The 18352-nt window shown below is 42.8% G+C and overlaps 1 protein-coding gene across 6 annotated transcripts in view; it reads left to right on the top strand.

The window, feature by feature from the left end:
• The window catches only part of CPNE4 (copine 4), a 340611-nt gene that overhangs the window by 123810 nt on the left and 198449 nt on the right, over window positions 1-18352 (top strand). The window contains exons 1-3 of one of the 6 annotated variants that reach the window (XM_040696667.2): window positions 1523-4957; window positions 5950-6087; window positions 6264-10765. The exons of the other annotated variants lie outside the window; for them this stretch is intronic. The gene's annotated coding sequence lies outside the window, so the exon portion shown is untranslated. Of the gene's footprint in view, window positions 1-1522; window positions 4958-5949; window positions 6088-6263; window positions 10766-18352 lie in introns of those variants that run through there. 6 annotated transcript variants of the gene reach the window in all.

Genomic DNA, 18352 nt, shown 5'->3' with positions numbered 1-18352 from the left:
GTGCTGTGTGGTGGATGCTTCCCTGGGATGGGGCAGGACAGGGCTGCAATTGCAGGGATACTGTGTGCCTCGTGTCAGCTGGGATGGCTGAAGAGCAAGGTGAAGCAAGGTGGTACAGGCTGTAGGGTGGGAACCCACATGTGCTATCTGCCTTCCTTGCTATAGACCATTTGGATTGTGCTGTGAGGTGAAGATACTCCTAGTTCTTGCACACAGTGGTTGGCTGACAGTGTTCAGAGTTCAAAATGTGTTTTTCAGCTGTATGGCTTTCTCTTTTTTTTTTTTTTCAATGTGCTTGCCATTTGGTAGGACTTTGTTGCGGTCTCATCCCTCTCCCTTTTTCCTAGGTTAGCTATTGCTCGGTTTTAAAATCACCTAGCAGGCTCAGTGTGTGGAAATAGCGCTCTGTTAATGGCTCGTTAGGGTTGGAACTGGAACGCGAGGCAGCCACTGGTCAGCACTGTGGCTCCCGATGCAACCATTAGTCAGCAACACCTCGCACCGATAGCTGGGCTGATATCTACCATCACCCACTGCCGTGTGCTTCATCCGCGCGTGGAGTGGCGGAAAGTTTTAAGTGGAGGAGGAACACTTGGCTACAAAGAGCTGTGATGAGACAGCTGTGCAGACGGTAACTTTGGGTTTTGGCAGCATTTGCAAAGTTTGCCAGTGCACTCAAAAATCGCACCGTGCGATCATAAAGAGCAGCTGAGGTGTTTTTTTGTTTGTTTGGTTGGTTTTTTTACAAGGTGCCTGGCAGGAAGAACTCAGTGCAGCGAGGCTCTGAGGGGGCCGTGAAGAGAGGTTCTGAGGGGGCCCGGTGCGCTCTGCCCTGCGAGCTGCGCTTGTACACGGCTGTGAAGTTGCCTTCTAGCTGTGGTTTAGGAACGTTTCACTCCACGGCTCTGCGGGTGTCCTTAGGCAGCGCTGACTCGCGGAGAAAGGAAGCCTGAAGGTGGCATTTGTGCCCTAGAAGAAGCCGCACGGAGATAACGGCAGCTAAGGGCGCGCGTAGGAACTGGCAGCCGCCCAAGGGCCGGGTGGGTACGGCGGGCGCTGCGCTGCACGGCAGCTGTGCCCACAGTCGAGCCGCGTCAGGGCTCGCAGCGGCGGCAAAGCCGTGTGTGAGGGATGCCGTAGTGCTAACGGGCAGGAACGGGAACACCAGGTTGCGAGCAACTCCGATTAGGATTTGTCACGAAATCTTACCAGAACTGCTCTCTTCCTCTGCAAATAGGGAAGGCGAAAGCTGACTGAGTAATTCTCACCGACTTCCCCGAGAAAGCGGCTGCACGGAGGTGCGCTCTGGGGCTCCCGCCTCTGTCACACGGGCGGGGCCGCTGAGCGGGGAGAGCGGCGCGCACAGCCCGACGCCTTCGAGCTGCCGGCCGTGGCCGCAGAGCAGCGGGGCGGAGTGCCGCCGGCGGGGGGCGCCCAAGGAGCGGCGGAGGGCGGGGGGCTGCGGCCGGGAGCGGCTGCGTCACTGCCCGCGGCTCCCCTGCTCTCGTCACAGGGCTGTGCCGGGCTCGTGGTAGCGGGGAGTGCCGTCGTGTAGCGGAATAGAGGTGTTCCCTTATAAAGACGCGTCTTTATAACGCGCGGAGTGTTCTAGGAGCCTGTCTGGCTGCCGTCCGTCCCTTAGATTGTATTTCCCCTCTGACATCCCACCGGCAGCCTGCCCTGCCTTCCCAGCCCGAGGCTGGAAGTGGAACGTTTGCAGGCGCGTTTGAAGGGAGGGCGAGGGGAAGCTCAGGGTGGGGGCAGAGGGGGCCTTGGAAGTGTAGCAAGCTCGGAGTCACTCCTTGCTGCAGTGACCGTGTGGTTTTGATCCCTCGCTGATCTTTTATAGGCGCGTGTTCTTCGGATTGACATGAGGGAGTACCCACAGCATTTGGTTTGCCAACAAATGTCAGTCATGGGTTAGCAAGGGTTGCAAGCAGCTGTTACGGAGAGTTGCAGTAGTGTGGAGTAAGATTCCTTTTAGTGAACACTGGACAAATAGAAAACTGGTATACCCAAAACAAAAACAACAACAAAAGGAAGTTTTCTTGGTGGAAAGGATAGCGAGCTGTGAAATTGCTGTTCTACAGCATGTCTGTGGTTAGTCTATACTTTCCCCATTTAGTGACTGCTTCATTTTCTCCCAGTGCATTACTTACACTCAGTGTTAGCTGGGTTGTCAGTAGACAGGCAGAGAGGCAGAATCTCACAGCACATTTGAAGAGGGCAGGGTACCCTTCTCACAGCTGATAGCAGACAGTCGTCTGGCGATGGGATGTGCCTTGGACATGGGTGATACCTGGCGTTATTTTCTCACTTGTTTCCTCTTCTGTTTGTAAGAGAGGGGGAGAATCCCTGAAGTATTTTGTCCAGGGCAGTGCCTTAAACAACGCCTATCCCTGTGGCTCAGTGCAACATCAAGCGATAGGATTGTAAGTACCTTAGTGGCTATCTAGATTCTCTCAATAAGCAGCTGGATATTTTGATACATGCAGAGCTGGACTGCTGAATAAACAGTGCTTTGAGGAAAAAAAGAATCTGCAGTAAAAGAACATCTGTACATTTAAATGAAGGCAATAAGTGATTGGCACTGATGTTGATGCCATTAAAATCCTTGGAAATGTACACAAATGAATAACCTGCAGTTAAGGATGTGCTAAATAATGTAGACAGCAGTTTCTTATTTAATCTTATGCTAATTGATATGAAAGAAAACCTACTGCTGTTACCATTGCCTTTGCCAGCTCATGGAGTTGCGCATCACTTGTATAATCCTGGTGCAAACGCTTCCTCGGTACATCATGTGTTGGTAACAGAAACAGATGCTTTTACTTGTCTGTTAACTTCCAATGAAAGTTTTATGGGATCGTTCAGTTCTACTGAGGAAGATTCAAAATGACTTGGAGGCCTTGCCAGACGTTTGGCCAGGTAGGCTCAGTTTTGTAAAGTGATCAAAGAAGGTGAGGAGGAGGGGGGAATATAACTATGAAAATATTTGTATGGAACTAGCGTATAGATAAAGGAGAAGAGAGAAAAGGAGACAGAAGATTGGACTGCCATGTACGTCAGGATGATGGTGTAAATAAGTTTGAGTGTCCTGTGAGGTATTGCAGGCTTGGAAGGTACCTGGGTGTGTTCTTTTTCAACTTGCATAAGGGCTTTCATTTCTTCAAGTTTGTATTAATGGTCTGGGCTGAAGCTCAGCTTCTCTTGCCTGGAAGAAACTGAAGAAGGTCTGCTGTGCTACAGCTTGATTTTGTGGTTCTATCAAATACAACATCACATATGTGTTGAGGCTGGCAGACCAAGTGGGAACTGACCAGAGATGAGCATAGACAGAGCAAGCAGAAAAATGTAAGTCATGGGTAACCTTTTTGTCTGAATGTGGGGGAGGCCCTTTTAACTGTTCAGCTACATCAAGCACTGCTTCACTAAACTTCAGTTTTCACTGTGTGTTTCTCACTGAGACACAAGCAGCGATGCTAACAGATTGAAAATAAGAGTGGTTTTTTTTTCCAGTTCTGATTCAATATAAAGGCAGCTTGCAGGAATTATGGCCTGTCCTCTTCATATCAAACACAGTATTACCTTCCAAAAGAAACAACTGTGCCGTAGGACTGTAGAATAATCAAAACTGGGAAAACTGGTAAAGTAAATCTGAAGGTCTGTTTTTCTTCACCGTGTCAGATGCCTTGTGCCCCTCTGTTGAGCTGGGGTGTGATGCTTCAAAATAAATGCTTGTCCTACGTATGTTGTAACTGCAGTTTAGAATGTCAAATGTAGTTTCTAGTTAGAAATGAGACCAAAGCCTCATTTTTGTAAAGATGCATTTGTAATGAATGGCTAATTTAGAACAAAGCGTACCCCAAAAAGGTGTGCAAAAACGTTTAAACAGGTGTATTTGTGAGATTGCCCATTGGCCTGAAAAATATTGTCTCACTTGTGTAATGTTTATAAAGGGCAAGAATGCGTAATATATTGCATTGTGTGATTATACAGGAAAAAAAGCTTTTTTGGGGTGGCATTTTGTCAGTTTTGTTTCTTGGTGGGTTGCATTTAACTGTGGGCCTGAGGAAGAGATACAACAGGGTAGACCTGAAAAAATGATGTAATGCTTCCCCATTAACTTGAAACATGTAAGATCAAACTGCAAAGCTAACCAGTATGAAAAATAAATGGGACCACAACACTGGATAACACTGACTGCAAGGAGAATTCTGTTAGAGAAGTGGTCTTTAGACAATTCTTGAATGTTTTCCATGCACTGATAAGAAAGACTGTACTCCAGTTTCTGTGCATGAAGATAAAACATCCAGTTCTTAGGGACTCGATGTGATCAAAGACTTTCTTATTTCATCAGTGTGTGTGTAACAGTAGAATTTTAAGGGCTACTCTGCACGTTTGGTTTGCAGCCCAAAGACTTGCTTGAGGGCTCGTCACTCTTACAGATCTGTCAACCAGCCCCATGGGGGCAAGCTACTGTAGTTAGATCTAGTGCTCTCAGTCAATTCATTCAGCCTTTAGAGTCCATGAAGAGACTGAAAGCAGGATATATGCAACTTTAAACCAACCATTTATTAACTGAGATATGTGGTTGGTAACTAGGAGTAACTGAGCTACTAGGCAAAGTATTAGCATCCTAGTCAGCATCTGGCTCAGCTTTGCTGGCCTGGCAGACATCAGTATTGAGGCAGTTCCTTGGAAGTCTCATCCAAGGTTATGCAGTTCTGCTGTATCAAAACTCGACCTTGGATCATAGACAACTAAACCCCTGGGGAGAGGATGTGCACAAAGCTGGCGTGTGAATACTGCACTGATTCCCTTAGGAGGACCCAGTGGAGAGTAACTGCAAGGTTATTTGATCTACTTTCAGAATAGTTGGATGTCTGCCGAAGAAGCTGTGCAAGTTAAGTGTGCTCTGCACTGGATTTTTAACCACCAGTGTATTTTTTTTTTGGTATGTATTTCTGCCATATGTGCTTTATAGTTGGTTCTTTGCCTGGTGCTGATAACATTGCCTACGGGAGGGAAAACTTAAAGAACAAAACAAGCCAAACACTGCAAACCTACCGACCAAACAAAAAAAGCACAGAAGCCATTGAAGGAAATAGAGGATAGAGGAAGGTGAAGCTGAGGATGTTGATGAGATGTAAAAGAGCAGTGTGGGGGCAGGGAGTAGTCCAATAGGTAAGGTTGAAGAGAAGGGAAATGAAAGCAGGTTTTATAAGAGAGGAGAAGACAGTTCTGCTATTTGCTAGGGGAGTACCAAGATGGGAAATCACACATTGACTTAAACAAAGAAACAGTGGGTGAAGTTCTGGCTGTTGTGAAATGCAAAGCAGAACTTCTTCACTGGTGCTGGAGTTACTCCTGTCTTGAATGCCACAAAAGAAAGAGAGCTGAATTTCTTGTATTCGTAAATTTACGCATTTGGAACAGTTTCTATCTGCAGTGGGAAATCAGGTCAGACTCTGTGAGAAGTGTTCTCACTGGCTCCTTAGAATAAGTGGGGGAAAAAAAATTCTAAGGAAACTGATTTCCACGATCTGGAAGGTTTCAGAACAGAAATTGTTTGCCGTGAGTGTTTGGGATACAGTGCATTCGGTTTTAGGGGCAGCTGCTATTTCGGCTGCATCCCTTGTGATTTATGTAAATCTGTCCAGAAAGATGACAGAGTTGTGTTTGATATCTATGCGGAAAGCAATGCTTGCTTAAATGGTTCATCTCCATGCAGCGCATTGTAGTCTAGCTAGTGGAAAATGTCTATGCGTACATTTATATACATATTAATGCATATCTAAAAAATATTTTAACAACCAAAAGTGGCTCTTGTAGCTTGCTGTTATGTGCAGCTATCAGTGTGACATCTTCAGGAAGAGCCAGCCTTCTTGTACTGCTGGAGGGGTGTAAGGTGGGATGTGAGTGACTTCTGCTGCTTTCCTTGAACAGGGACAGAGACTGCAGTACCTTCGTCTGAGAGGTGCCACTTAAAGCTGCAGACTTAGTGGCATAAATATTCATTGGGTGTTACTAAGGTGACTGGCTTGACACATCAGTCGTCTTCTAACTTATCTTCTGTGATAAAATGTAAGTAATTAGATTGCGAAGAATTATCTTGTGCACCGGAGTGGTGCTGTGTGGTTCTTCATGGTTTTTTTTTCCTTTTTTAATAAATATTCAGCCTGAGAGTAATGAAATTGCAGCAGTCTACAGTATAACTGTCACTAGTTTTTTTTTTCTTTCTGTTTCTTTTTTTTTGACAGTAACTGAATGAATAACAGGACTAAGAACTTCCTGAAATCCTCATTTGAATCAGTGTGTGGTACAGAAGAAGGTTTTTCTTCCATCCATCTGTGATCTTTGCTTCCTGCTGTAGCAAAACAGGTTGCGTTGAGCTGTGATTTCTTACAGCAGTGTTCTTTCCAAGTATTCGACCTCATGTGGGTAGAATTTGCTGCCTCACTTACTGGACAGAATTGCTTTGTTTATTAAAAAAAAAAAAAAAAAAAAAGAAAGAAAATAATTAAAGAAAATTGGAAACCATTTGGTCAAAAGGTTAGTAGATTCTAGTTTTGAATGAGCATCCTTGAAACTTTTTGATGTTAAATAGTATAGTGTATTTTGAAGCTAAGTGATGATTCTTGACAGTGTTGGCTGAGGAGTTTGTAGAAGCAGCTATTCTAGTCTGCATTGGAAATGGCTTTGATTTGAACCAAAGCTAAACCAGTTTAGTCCATACTAGTAGAAAGTAGTCTCACAGTGAAGATTCTTCTTTCTTGCCTTAAACATCTCTTTATACCTTGCTACTCAGGATGTTAATGTATTAATTTCCTGCCCTATTAAGTTATAGCTGACCTTTTTGTAATGAAATGAGCCTTTCTGCCAGTTTTCTTATATTGTTAAGAAAGTCTAAACCTGGTTTGTACTAAGCATAAGATGAACACAGCTATTGCAAGTGATTGCAGGAAGCCAAGTGCGTTGTGTAGACATATTAGGACATAATTAGCAAAAAGCAGATTTTTACATGACTTGAATTTTATTACCTTTTTAGACATAATACATTTTCGTGTGGGCAAACAGTTACTGTATAATCATTCCCTTTTGTGAGTACCTAAAGTTAATTTACTTATTTGCATTTACGTCTGGGCGTTTTATCATGGAAGTAGTTATGTTTAACAACCCGTTTACTGGCTGAATAATTCTTTCGTGCTGTTGTACCCATTTCCCAGAGGCCATCCATGACTTTTCAGACACTAATTTTTTTTTTTGAGAGGGTTCAGTGTTATATCTGTGACCAGAGGCTAACCTGAAGTTGAAAGAAACAGCGCAGAGAGAACGTGGAGGGTTTGATCGATTTGAAATGCTCCACTTCTCCTGCAGTTCAAGAGAATAAGGGAAGATGGATACAGCAGGTGACTTGCACCGTAGCTGATCTTAACTCCACTACAGAAGGTGAGCAGCTTTTTAGCAATGCTCACAAAGCTGCATCACGTGAGTTGCCAGCAGAGCGTGTGAGATCTGTGAAAGTGGCAGTGCCCAGTGGTTTCTGAAAGATGTGGGAAGTGCAGGGGAGAGTAGCTCTAGCATTTCTCATACAGCTGTTGCCAAGAAACTCCAGTTGAACATAATCTCTTATTGATTGTGGTTTCCTTGGCTTAGTGAGTATCTAAGTTAGGCCACAAATTCAGTTTCTGCGAGCTGATTCCTATGTTATGTATCACTGGCCATGACAACAAAGAACTTTTATAGTGTGGATTTTGTGGGGCATGTTTGTTTCTGTTATGGTATAGTTACTGTGAGCAGATGGAAACCACCCAGTGGAATTGCGGTTGGAAGATAAGTTAGAACTTCAAGCCACGTGCATTGAAGAGGGAAAAAAAAACAGTATGCTTATGAGTAGGTAAAGGTGTGCTGCTAAATATTCTTAATAGCCTTGTGTTAGGAGGAAAACACAGGAGCTGAGCTCTGTAGAAAATGCATTAGCTGTCAGTATAAAATGTTATGTGAGCAGTGTAAAAAGCAAGGAGGTGACACGGGGTTGATTTGTTCATAGTAGTCCACCATGGGGTGTGACTTGCCAGTGTCTGCTGCAGTGTCCCATGGGCAGCAGAAGGGCCGGGAGGTGGCAGCAGGGGAAGAGCTGCTGAGTTCCTTGGGGGGAATCCTGCCCAAACTGTCTGTTAACACCTTGCATGTGTGTTTGTCTGGAAGGGACACTTGTGGCAGCTCTCACAGTGGAAATCCCTTGTGATATTGAGGTGTGATTCCTGAGAGCTGTTCTCACCTCTTTCCTATTAAACAATCTCTGGAGTTTCTCTCTAACTATCTGGGGATATTGCTGTGAGGCTCTTGAGCTAAGAGGGCTGGACATCCCTGTTTTAAATAGCTTGCTAGATCATATTTGATGCTTGGAAGCACCCAGGTGTTTCCCAAATGTTCATCCTATGGTACGCTCAGACCTTGAATGGAAAAGACTAAACAAGCTTTGTGCATGGGTGTGATTTAACAGCATGAGTTTCTCGTGCTCTCACTTGACCATGACTCTATGCTGCAGTAGTTACCTCCAACGTGTGAACAGTGCAGAAAGAAAGGCTGTGGGGTCTAAGAGTGCCAGTCGGGTCACTTTTCATTTTCTAATTGCCAGCAATGAGTCAATCAGAATGCTGCCTTTTTGCAGAGAAGAAACAAGGATGCTTAAACATCGAAGCCAGTGATATCAAGGAAATGAGAGACTAAGACAAGTCCTTGTTCTGCTGCCAATCAGCATTCTCAGTGACCTCAGACTACGTAGTCTCTATGACAGGAGTCCTTTAGTTTTCAGCATTAGCTCACTCCATGTTTTCATGCTCTCACAAACAAGAAACTTGAGGCAAAGATATTCATCTTTTGATCGTTAATTCTTACTTGCAGGGTGTGAGGTTTAGGTGTTCATCTTGAGTGGGATGCTTTGAAAATGGAAAGTGAAACAATATATATTTTTAAAAATACTGTATTTCTGGGAGTTTATCATGCAATACAGGGTTTGGGGATTTGATTCCAAAAGCCTCATTATGTTGTGTCTTAGTTGCTGTTCGTAAGTATCCTAGGATAAAATGTCTACTTGTAGTTTGTAAGCAGTAAACTGTACTAGCTACTTAATTCTATGTATTTCTTTATAGAACAGTTACCTTAACCAGTGCAGAATTGCAGCATTTACAGGGCCCAACTTGGGGAGTCTATTCCATTTGCCTTCATCAGTGTATGGGAACTGTTGAATCACGGCCTGAACCTCTGATTGACCACCTGAGGCAAGTGCTGAGTCAGCCACAGGGGCACAGGTGAATGCAATTTCACCTGAGTGACCGGAAGGGGTGGAGGCAGGCTGCACCTCTCCTACACCCCATTTAAGGGTTGACTGCCAACGAGGAAGGATCTCTATCTGGAGATCACTCCTCTTGGAGCCCTTCTGCGAGCCCAGGACACGGGTAAGCTCTTTATTTCATTACTCTTTTGTAATGCAATAACCTCTCTGGTCCAATACCTGTATACCTATTTACCTTACAGTCTGTATACCTGTTTGCCATACAATCAGAAATGGAAGTTATGGAAGTTTTGCTCACAAAGCATGATAAAAACACTGAGCTGGGTAGGAAACAAGTTTTGAAACAAACAAAACACAGAAGGCAAACTACAGTGTGTTAGAGTTTAACAATATACGCTGTATCATCATCGAGGCTTCTTTTTTGCTTTCTTTATCTCCACTTCTTTGAGCAGTGTTCTGAAATTAGATAGAACTATCTGAAAAATCGGGATTTTTTTGGTCTGTTTAAACAAATCATTTATCAAGATTCTTCAACTGAGCATTGCTATTTTATTATCAGAGATTAAAAAATATATATTTTTAATTGCTCATTTAATGTCTCGCCTAGACTTCTACTTAAGCTCTTACTGCTCGTGTACTTCAAAATAGAATTTAAGATGTTTGTTGTTTCTCTTCTCGTTAACAATATTAAGATTGAAACTTTTTTTTGTGTGTGTATTTCTAATTGCTTCAGAGTTGTTGTATAACTTTTATTTTTCTTATTATAGTGTTATTCTTCTAATCCATTGACCTGGATTGAAGCAGATTTGCTTTCTGGCTTTCATGTGTCAGGAAACATTTGTCTTTGCATGTAGGGTAGGGTGAATAATGTATTTTATTATTGCACTGTGGCCACTGAGCCAAATAACTTCAAATGCTTATTTGCATTGCTCTGACACAAATCTTTGCCTAACTTTGTTTTTTGTGTTGGTAAGAATTTTGGAGGGTCAAATGAAATATATTCTGTTTTCCTCTGAAGTAATTTTCCTGGCAGCAGAACACGTGTGTTGCCCTGGCCTATTGGTATACAGAGGGGTGGCTGGAGCACTTCCCGGACCGTCTTGCTTTGGAGATGGTCCAGAAGATGAGAGAACACTGCTTGGTTTCCCTTCTCAGTCAGCCCCAGTGGGGAGAGGAGGCATTGAGCCCCAGGCTTCAGCCTGGCTCCATGTTATACTGAAGGGTATGCTATGCACAAGGACGCACTGCTCTGGGAGAGACTACAACAGCTCTGTATGCTGGACTGACTGCAGCATGGAAGATTGAAGGAGCGAGGAAAGCCTTTGCATCCTCTTGGGTGGAGGAAGGATTTGAACTTCCCCCTTTCCTGTCTGGGACCAATATCCTTTGGGCAAAAGGAAGCAGCTGGTGATAACTTCGCGCTGCAAACTGTTGCTTGCTTTTTAGTTGAAAGTGCTCAGCAAGGTGGGTAGAAATCATGAAGAACTGAAAAGTTTGTCTTGATTTGAGAATTGGAAACTCTAGGTGTTGAGTTACTGTTTTTGTTTTTCTTCTTGAACATTTGCAGCAATTTTCCTTCTGCACCATTTGACTTGTGATGCTGCTTAGAGTTTCCAGGCTACTGCATGGGATATTAGAAACTGCTGGGGAACAGTGGTTGCTTTCAGCTTTTTCTGCTGTTGTTCTTGCAGACAGAAATGAAGGTGTTCCAGGGAAAGAGCATTAAGTGTGAGGGGTGGCAGGGCAGCAGTGTAGGGGGATGGTCTGCCTTCACTCCCTGTCAGGGTGCCCCTTATGTGAGGTGCATATTGGGGTGTGGATTTACTTCCCCAGGGAAGGAAGAGTCAATATGAAAGGCTAAAGGAGAAAGAAAAGGCAGGGAAACTGCATTTGAAGTCAGCCTAACCAGCCATGAATTCTCACAAATGTTGAGTAGCGTTGTTCCTCTGGGCCTTGGTCTTCGAATGACTCATGAGTACTGCTGGGAACTGAGGGACAGCAGGGTTATGCAATTTGTCTGCAATCATAGCAGGGATCTGTGGCTGTGAGGCACCAGAACGGGGATGTTTGCATTCCCAGTCCAACATGCAGTCATGTGCATTTTCCCTTAGAACTGGTTTCTGTGCTATTTTATATATATCTGAGAGGGAGCAGAAAGCTCAATCCCAACATTGTGTAATTTCTGTTCAAACAGATAAAGTGAAAGGCATAAATAATTGCCTGTGATATTTCAGTAGAGTGAGTGCACGTGCTTTTGGGCTGTGTGAAAGCACTTGAGGAAAAATTCCTATTTATGAAGAGATTTAAAGCTGTTTGTCTTCCATGAGCTATTTACTTCTTCAACTGAGCTAACATCTATTAAACATTCATTCTAAGTGTAATACCCTCAAGAGTCAATTTAGGTAAACTGCAGTACCTCTTTCTAGACAGAAGAAAAAAAAAAAAGCTTTCCAGAATGCACATGAAAAATCATTTAATGGGTTTTTCTTTTTTCTCCCATTTCTTAATACATATTGAGATTAAAAAAAATCCTGATGAGGGAGTAGAGGAGGGAAGAAGGAGCTCCTTTGTCAACTGCATAAAGGGACAGTCACAGCTTTTGTGTGCGTAGTTTTTTTTAATCATGTCTTCAATTTTCTTCTCTTTTAAGTTGAGTATGTTATCGTGACTGCAAACTTTCATACTCCCATTGTCATAAACAATAGTCTAATAACCTTTAGAGCTTTGACATTTCCGAGCCTGGCAGCCAAATGAGTGTTTGGAAGAATGTTGAAGACTGTGGCTTAAATCATGTTACACTGCACTGTCATTTACTTCCAATACTGTATGATATTTTTTAAAGCCACGTGCCTGCAGCAGTGGGCGATGTTTGAGAATCAACATCACCTTTGGTTATTTTCAAGCAGGCAAGCAGCTGCATTCTGCTGGAGGTGAGATACAAGATGTGGCTGAGCTGTGCAGCATTCTCAGCTGAGAACTTGCAGGGCTTGGAAGGGAGCACAGATAGAGGTGGGACCTGAGCAGCAGAGCGGGCCCTGGTGGGACGCTGAGTTGTGTGATATTGGAAGAGGGTCTGCTGTCATTCTGTCATATAGGTTCTGCTCTGTGTTCAAGTGTCAACAGATGTTTTAAACCCCGAAGCATAAGACCTAGCTGCTGATGGGCAGGTCATAAATAGAAGAAATAATTGGTACATATCAGGAAATGTTTTTTCCCTAGCCACTGGTGTATTTTTGGTGAGATGATACATTGGTTTTAGTAGGTTGGGCATTCCTGTGCAATGCCCTACTTTTTGTTTTTTTTTTTTTTTCTTTTTAAGGAAATGAAAATACACTCTGGGACTTTTTAGAAGGATGATTCTTTCCCCTCCCCCCCCAAGGTGTTTGTTTGTTTGTTTTTTTCAACTTTAATTTAATCAGCATTGCAAAATAGTAGGTGAATGCTGGTAGGCCATTGGTACATGACAACATAACCACAGACAAACTGTAGCAACAAAAGCAAGTATTTACCTGCACTTCAGTGATCTTCCCAGCCTCATCACCCAAATATGATCAGCTATTTCCAGTCTTAGGAAGAGAAATCAAGTTACCTTGCTGGTGTTAGCTAGCATCATGTTACCTGAGGTGCCTCCACAGCTCTGCAAGTACAAAAGGTTTATGAGAATGTTCAAGTCTGCTTCAGGTTAAATCTGAGATGAGTTTAATTTGCTTTATGTTGTAGTGGGTTTGAGTTGGCCCACTGACTTTGGCAGTAGTCTGGAGAGTACTTCCTACCATCAGAGCCCAAGGGAGGGAGGAGACAGTGACAGGTATAAACAACACTGCTGCCTACAGAAGAACTGTATGGAGCCTGATTTGACACCAGTACACGTGCCTTATATCACACAGGTTTAAGTGTGTAAAAGTGCTTTTGCCAGTATGTACGAGGAGGTCCTAGAAGAATTCTTAGCGGGGGGGTTGGAACTAGTTGATCTTAAAGGTCCCTTCCAACCCAAACCATTCTATGATGATAATATGGCTTTGGTGTCGCAGCAGTCTTCTGAGTGTAGACAAAGGCACAGCATGAGTTGCACCGCCTCACCGGGATTTGATTATTTTAAAGATCTCTTCTTAATAAGCATCCAGCCTTATCATGTGAAGCAGTTTTAGCTTACTGCAGTGTTGAGTTAAATGTATTTAAAGCTGTTTTTCAGCAGATACATCTTTCTTACGCAGGTGTATATCTGTAAATATCCATCAAGCCCGGCAATGCATCATTTCAAGTCTGGATCCCAAAACAGCTGATTGGTGGTGGTTTATTATCAGTCTTTAATTTTTGTCCTCTTTGGGTGCCATACCATACTGGTAGTTTTGAGGCAAACTGCAGTTCAAGATGCAGGCTTCATTTTCTTTTTGCTGTTTTCTCACAAGACACTTTTACTGTCAGTCTTTATAGAATAGCTGTATTGATCTCTAGAAACCGTATTTTATGAGCTAAAAGTCCCATTTTTTTTTTCTCAGCAGGAATTGGTGGTGTGGTATTTAATGCCACCTAAGAGTGGAAAAACTTCACAGTTGCACTCACCCCTTCTCCCTTCCCCTTTAAAAGTATCTGAGAGGTGCTTTTTTAAGTAGCAGCAATCTGGAAAGCAACTAAGTAATATCCTTACTGATTTTACACAGTAAGACCAAGCTCTTGCACCTCTTGGGGGAAATGAAGTTGAGTAAGGAAAAGCTCAGTGCGTTCCTCTGCCGTAGTGTTAGACTAGGAGAGATCTGATGATTTAGCCACTTAATGATGATATAAGAATCCAGAAAACTACTTCAGTGACTCATTTTCTCATCTCTGGCAGCCATAGAAACAGATCTGAGAGCCCATATTTCTATTTTCTGCTCTGTTACTGTGTCTACAGTAAATTGGATGATAAAATGTGAAAACAGCCCTCCTCTAAAGAGTGCTAATTTGTAAAGTGACAAGAAATGTGTATATGTTTGTATGTATATATTTCCTCCCTGTTGCCTTGATGCTTCATTGCATAAATGTTTCTTCAGCTCTCTTTTGTCCATTTCTTTTGCTTTGCTGATCTCAGTGAGGTCATATCAGCATTTTCTTTATGGGGCTGTGCCACACATGGCTACGGGGAAGATAAAGGCACCAAAAAGCCTCTGTATATTTTTCTGTCAAAGGCTTCTGTAGCACCACAAGACCAAATTTAAGTTGGGTCTATTTGGAAGTGTGCTGGGGTGGGGGGGAAGGGCACTAACAACTCACTCCTTCTGTTGTACATGGTAATAGTGTTCCATTTTAGACTTCCCCTGACCTGAATCTGTCATCTGTAAAAGGGGCCTGTTTTAACCTGCATGAAGTCTAACAGATGCTTTTTCCAGCCTTACCTGTGCGTGCTTAACTCTCTTTATGCTAATGGATTGTAAGTAAAATACAACTAGCATGCAGGCTGTAGTAACTGAAGAAATGCTGTGTCTGGTGGGTGTTTTAAAAAAGAAAAAGCTGTTTTAGGAAAGGCTATTTTCTCTTCAAGAGATTCTAGTTTGCCAGTCTTGGTGAGTACCGTAGTCCTGCTGGATGCCGCTCAGGAACTAGAAAAGAAGATGGGAGAGCTATTGAAAGGTTAATCCTAGAAGATAGAATATGTGCAAGATGGGTTTGAATGATGAGATAGATGGCTGCGTGGTGCTTCTATGAAGGCTTATCACTGTTGTGCAGTGGCATGAGTTTGCTGGTGCCAGGAGCACATTGTGCACTTGCATTACGGGCTCCTGGAGGAAGTTTGTAGTTAGCTGTCAGCAGGCTCTGCTGCCCCTGGAGCTTTGCAGTGAGGGATGCATTCAGTCTGGATGGGGGCATATAGTGAGATTGCCACTAGGTGTGGCATGCAAAGAAGCTGTGATTCTTTTACCCCTAAAAATGTCTATTTCTTCACAGTCGTTTTCATCTCCCTTCTTCCCTGGTTCTTGCTTTTGCTTCTTTGGGAAGTCTGCAATGCCCATTGCTCAGTAGAGATAGGTGCAGAAGACCACTGGGTGGCTTGGATGGCTTGGTCAGACAGGCTCATAAGATGAAATGTTTCAAAATGATGTCTCAGTTCTGTGCAGTATTTGAATGGAGTGGTCTGAATGCCTCTGAAGTGCTGGTCTCTCCCTCTTCAAAGGACATCTCAGTAATGATCATAGAATCTTATGTGACTGGTACAGTAAATGCTGTTAATAATGCATTGTTCCTAGTACTACTGAGTTGCACAGACTCTAGACTAACAGTTGAGAGAACTGCTTTATATAATTCACATGGTAATAAGATTTTCAATTCGGTTACTCCTGAATTGACCTTTTTTTGGCATTGGCAATGCATTGCTTGCTTTGCAGCCTAGCTGTTGGTGCATCTTGAATAGAAACTGGAAGTGTGAAGAGTGAGGGATTTGAAAATGGGGGTCTGGGGATGCTGGTGTTAATACTTAGAAATGGTACAGTGTGGGGAATCTCCTGGTACATCCTTGTTTTATACTGTTGAGGGGCCAGTGTACCTCTGAAGGGTGGGAATGGTGGGTATTCCAGCACATACTGACCTTTTAAAGGAGAGAATGTATGGTTATCATCCTTTCTATTCAATCTACACACGCACTTTCATCCTTTCTTTTCCTTTCTTCTTCAAGTTCTCTTACCTCTAACTCACTCGTGCCCTTCCTTTTGATTAGTTAATTCATTGCCCTTATTGAATGTCATTCTGAAATTAAAAGTCTGCCACATGAAAGCTTCAACTCAGGATCTTTGCTGGGCCTACTCGTAGAGCAGCTCAGTCCTTTTAATCAAGTTACTGAATTGCTCTATTTCATCAGGCATGGGCTGGTCTCCTGAGTCTTGAGGAACTTGGTTGCAGAAAGAGAAAACGGTTAAACCTGTTCTGAGCATACATTATTAAATTAGAAAAGAGTAAAATTTGCTGTTTAGGTAAGTAGAGACTGAATAATTCTTTGAAGAACTGGTTTCTAAGCTTGCAGTTGTTCTTAGGCAATTTTTCATGGCAAATTCAAGTATTAAGGTAATGTAGTTTTCAAGGTACTGATGCTGATGTGTTGCTGATTTTACTGGTCTGTTTGACTCTGTGGGGTAGGGCAAAGTGCTGTGCAGAAGTCATTCTGTAAGGTTTATTTATTGTGGTTGAGTCTGCACTGTTAGCCAAATAGGCTGTGCAGGCTTCCTAGGGGAATGGCGACCACATATCTGCTTGTTACTGTGAAAAAGAGGAAAAAAAATAAGTTGAAACTCTTAGATATGAGATATAGAGGTATAGGATTGAAACAGATAACCATGAATATAGATGACAGCATAAAAATAGCACAACTCATTGTATAGTCACTGCTTGTGTTAACGCCCTTTCAATAGATGCATATTGAAAATTAACTGGAGAATTGCTTGCTGTGGCCAAAGTTAGCAGTGTTACAACATGGGGTTGGAAGAGTTGAAAGCTCAGGTAGGAGGAGTGTGCTCCTATAAAGTGTCAGTGCTGTGGGTGTGTAACCAGAAGTTAAGATGAGATGGTGCTTACGGAACTATTTTCATAGCTGGTGGTTTGGCACAGATCTGCTTGAAATCAGTGGCAACTATATCAGCATTTTTTGGCACTTATAAATGACTTTTTTTTAATAACTAATAAATTCACTTAAGTCTACTATAGCTCTCTCCTTGGAGAGTTATTTCTGTGCAGTGCAACTATAGTGCAATCTCCCTTAATTTTGTCATTCACTTTTGTATTGAAAAAGTAACTCCACTGTTGACGTGTTATTAAGGTTTCTACTCTCAAAGGTCAGTTCCCCCTGGAGTCTCCTTCCGTCTGGAAGATGGCATATATTAAAATTTTATAGCAGTTCCCATTAGTTCCAATCCTACAACCCTGGGATCAATCTGGCTGCCCTTCTTCATAGCCTATCAAGTGCAATAAATACCTTAGGTGAGCAATAAAGAGATTGGAATTAGATTCTTCTAAGCAAGACTTGTTTGCATACTGAAGGTTTAAACCTGGCCACGGTTCTGCTGATGAGGCTCCAACACATCAGGTGAAATGAGTTGCTAACACTTTCACTTATAAAACAGCTGATCTTATGAAATGAGATATGGTAAGTAGGGGTGTGTGGCTACGTACTGTAGTAGGTCTACAGACTTCTAGCCATTTATTTATTACTTCGTATTCTGCTCTTAGTGCATGATTAAAAGGAAATGATCTCCTCTTTGTGTGAATTCCTTTTCCTTTTGGAAGCCTATGGGAAAGTTATGTGATTCCCCAGAATGATATGTCTTTTCCACTACTCTCTTTGTGTGTATTTGCTCATCATTTTGGTTGATGCAGCCCCTGACTGCTAGAACTAGAGGGTCACTCCCAGCTGCTGGGACGGGGATCTGGAACACCTGAGAATGTGCTCAGATTGATCTGTGTGTAAGACTGGCAGTCCAAACTCTGTGGGTTAGCAGCTGTGTGTGAAGTTGACTTGAGAACCCAGAATCCCACTTGTTCTTCAACCACTGTAGAAGGACAGTACTCAGTGAACACCTGAGTGAGTGAATTTCTAATGCTATCATCAAAAAACTTCAGATAAGGCCAAGGCAATTATTAAATTACATTTATTTTTCCCTGCAGATTTAACCAACTGTGACTAATGCAATGATCTGGTGCATCGTAGAATCATAGAACTGTAGAATGACCTGGGTTGAAAAGGACCACAATGATCATCTAGTTTCAACCCCCCTGCTCTGTGCAGGCTCACCAACCACCAGACCAGGCTGCCCAGAGCCACATCCAGCCTGGCCTTGAATGCCTCCAGGGATGGGGCATCCACAACCTCCTTGGGCAACTGGATCTATTAGCAAAAAATAGCATCTGGATACTATTTCAGTGTTGATGATAATAATAATATTAATTTAAAAGCTTAAACAGAGTCTTGAAGAGTCACTAAATTCATGTTTTCAGTGTGGGATAAATTTTTCTCAAACAGCATGACTTTTCATAATTGATTGCATTTTTTAAAATGTCAGACAGCATCCTGCTAAGTTTATTGAGGAATGT

This window comes from Gallus gallus, chromosome 2, assembly GCF_016699485.2.
Source record: "Gallus gallus isolate bGalGal1 chromosome 2, bGalGal1.mat.broiler.GRCg7b, whole genome shotgun sequence".
Taxonomy (NCBI): Eukaryota; Metazoa; Chordata; class Aves; order Galliformes; family Phasianidae; genus Gallus; species Gallus gallus.
This window is presented reverse-complemented; position numbering and strand designations above follow the sequence as displayed.